At 42.8% G+C, this 2540-nt stretch overlaps 1 non-coding gene across 1 annotated transcript; it reads right to left on the bottom strand.

The window, feature by feature from the left end:
* Positions 1-127, bottom strand: LOC116887735. The gene has a single exon (XR_004386246.1). It is a non-coding gene; the product is annotated as a small nucleolar RNA SNORA17 (small nucleolar RNA).
* Positions 128-2540: the final 2413 nt, after the last annotated feature.

Genomic DNA, 2540 nt, shown 5'->3' with positions numbered 1-2540 from the left:
AGCATCAAGCCACTAATCATTCAAATGTCCATAAAGTTAGAATACAGTGTAGACATAACCTTTCTCCTCTCATACCTGAGGCAAATGTGACATGGCAGCCCACACCTGTAACACCTCTCAGAAAAGTCTGTAATAAACGTCTTTTGGGCAAACAGCAAAATTTGTTCTTTCCTTTGTTTTCTGCCATAGATGCCTTTAAAGTGATGGGCACAGTACTCTGCCCTGTTTGTTTTAGATGTTCTACACACACCAAGAGAGACAACTAGTAGGCACAGGCCAGACAATTTGCTCTTGTTTGTTAAACTGATGGGCAAGCCTCTAACCTCTCATTACCCAGACATCCTAACTTGAAGAAGCATGTCATATGATGTGTGTCATTGCATTTCTCACCCCCCCCAACTTATGCGCCACTGTATCTAGACTGGTAGATAATTCAGGCCTTTGGGAACATACATAGAATTTTTCTTCCCCATCCATCTTCCTGACAGTGCTGGAACCTAGGGACCTTATGCATGTGAGGTAAGCACTCTTCCTAGTCTCCCACCTCACCGTGCGCTTTCTGAGGAAACAGACATGTCGTAAGCTAGATAACACATGGATGAGAATATGCAGAGTAATCTCATTATTAGCATATTTTTATCATTTTTAGATTTTTATTATTTTATCACCCTGAGGAGGTAACTCAGACCCAAAAAGGACATACATGGTATGTACTCACTAATCGGGTGGATATTAGCCAAAAATAGTACAGAATACCAAGGATACAGTCTACAGAAATCAAAAAAGGTTAATGTTGAAGGACCCAAATGAAAACAAGCTTCAATCCTACTTGAGAGGGAGAAGAATGCAATCATAAGGGGGTTGGGGATTTAGCTCAGTGGTAGAGTGTTTGCCTAGCAAGTGCAAGGCCCTGGGTTCGGTCCCCAGCTCCGGGAAAAAAAATAACAACAAACAAACAAACAAACAAACAAACAAACAAAAAGAATGCAATCATAGGAGGGAGGGAGTGTCCTGGGTGGGAAAGGGGACAGGGAGGGGAAGAGGAATACATGATCAGGTATTGGGTAGGGGAAAAGGACTGAAGCCCTGAAGGCCAGCAGAAAGAATGGAAACAGGCAACTTCTGGAGGTAGGAAGTGGGGTGGGGGACTCCAGAATGTACCAGAGACAGGGAAGTGGGGAGACCAGGACCAAAGGGAGAGTTATTAGAGAGAAATGACCTACAGTGGGAAAGGGCAGTCATAGAGTCCTCCTCCAGGTGAAATACAGAATATCAAGTGGAAAGATGGGGTTGCCATCCCACACTCAAAAATTCTGACCCAGAATTGTTCCTGTCTAAAAGAACTGCAGGAACAAAAATGGAGAAGAGTCTGAGGGGAAGGAGGGCCAGTGACAGGCCCGAAGTGGGATTCAGCTCAAGGGGAGGCCCCAAGGCCTGACACTATTACTGAGGCTTTGGAGCACTCACAAGAAGGGACCTATTATGACTGCCCCCTGGAAGACCAGATGCTGAAAGAGTCAGATGCAGATATTTATACCAAACCAATGGACAGGATCTGGTGACCACAGTGGTTGAATTATGGAAAAGCTGGAAGAAGCTGAGGAGGAGGGTGGACCCCATAGGAAGACCAGCAGTCTCAACTAACCTGGACCCCTGAGATCTCTCAGACACTGGACTACCAACCAGGCAGTGCACACTAACTGATATGAAGCCCCCAATACATATACAACAGAGGACTGCAGGGTCTGGGTTCACTCAGAGAAGATGTATCTAACCCTCAGAGACTGGAGGCCCCAGGGGTGGGGAGGTCAGGTGTGATGGGGAATGGGAGGATGGGAACAGCTGTGGAGATGGGGTGGGGGAGGAGATATGGGATGTGGAACAGTCTGAGGTGGATGGCGAGGGGGTTTTAAAATCTGGAGTAAAAAAAAGATTAAATAAAACTTTAACAAAAGAAAAAATACCCAAATTAGAAAAAAAATATAATTCAAACACAATGTAAAAAATAGAAATTTCTCACATAGTATATTCTGATTATAGTTTATTCTTTCTCTAATCCTCCCGCTCCCCCCAACTTTCCCATTAAAAAACAAATTGGCTTCTAAGGTTATAATATAATAGGACAAAGTAAAAACTAACAGATTGGAATAGGAAAAAAGTAGAACGAAAAGAACCCCCTTCCAAAAGGCACAAGAGAAAGGTATAAACTCAGACACACTTCGTTTGCAAAATCATGAATTCTACAAAAATACTAAAGCGGTAATATATGCAAGGACTTGTAGGATCAAAAGAGAGAGAATATGTGTATGTATACGGAAGATAAAGTAAAAAATTAAAAATAAGATAGAATTAAAAGTAAACAAACAGGAGAAGCCCTGACACAACACTGAGATGACAATAACTTCCAAAGATGTTCTTAATCTCCTTTTCTGTTGGTCATCTACTGCTGCAGCTTAAGGGCATTCGTCTATTTCTTACAGCAAACTAATGTTCACTTTCCAATTGTTATCAGTGAGATAGTTTGGGGTTGGGATGGAGGG

The sequence above is a fragment of the Rattus rattus genome, chromosome 18 (assembly GCF_011064425.1).
Source record: "Rattus rattus isolate New Zealand chromosome 18, Rrattus_CSIRO_v1, whole genome shotgun sequence".
In the NCBI taxonomy this organism is placed as follows: Eukaryota; Metazoa; Chordata; class Mammalia; order Rodentia; family Muridae; genus Rattus; species Rattus rattus.
Note: the sequence above shows the minus strand (reverse complement) of the source record. Positions and strands in the feature narration are given on the sequence as shown.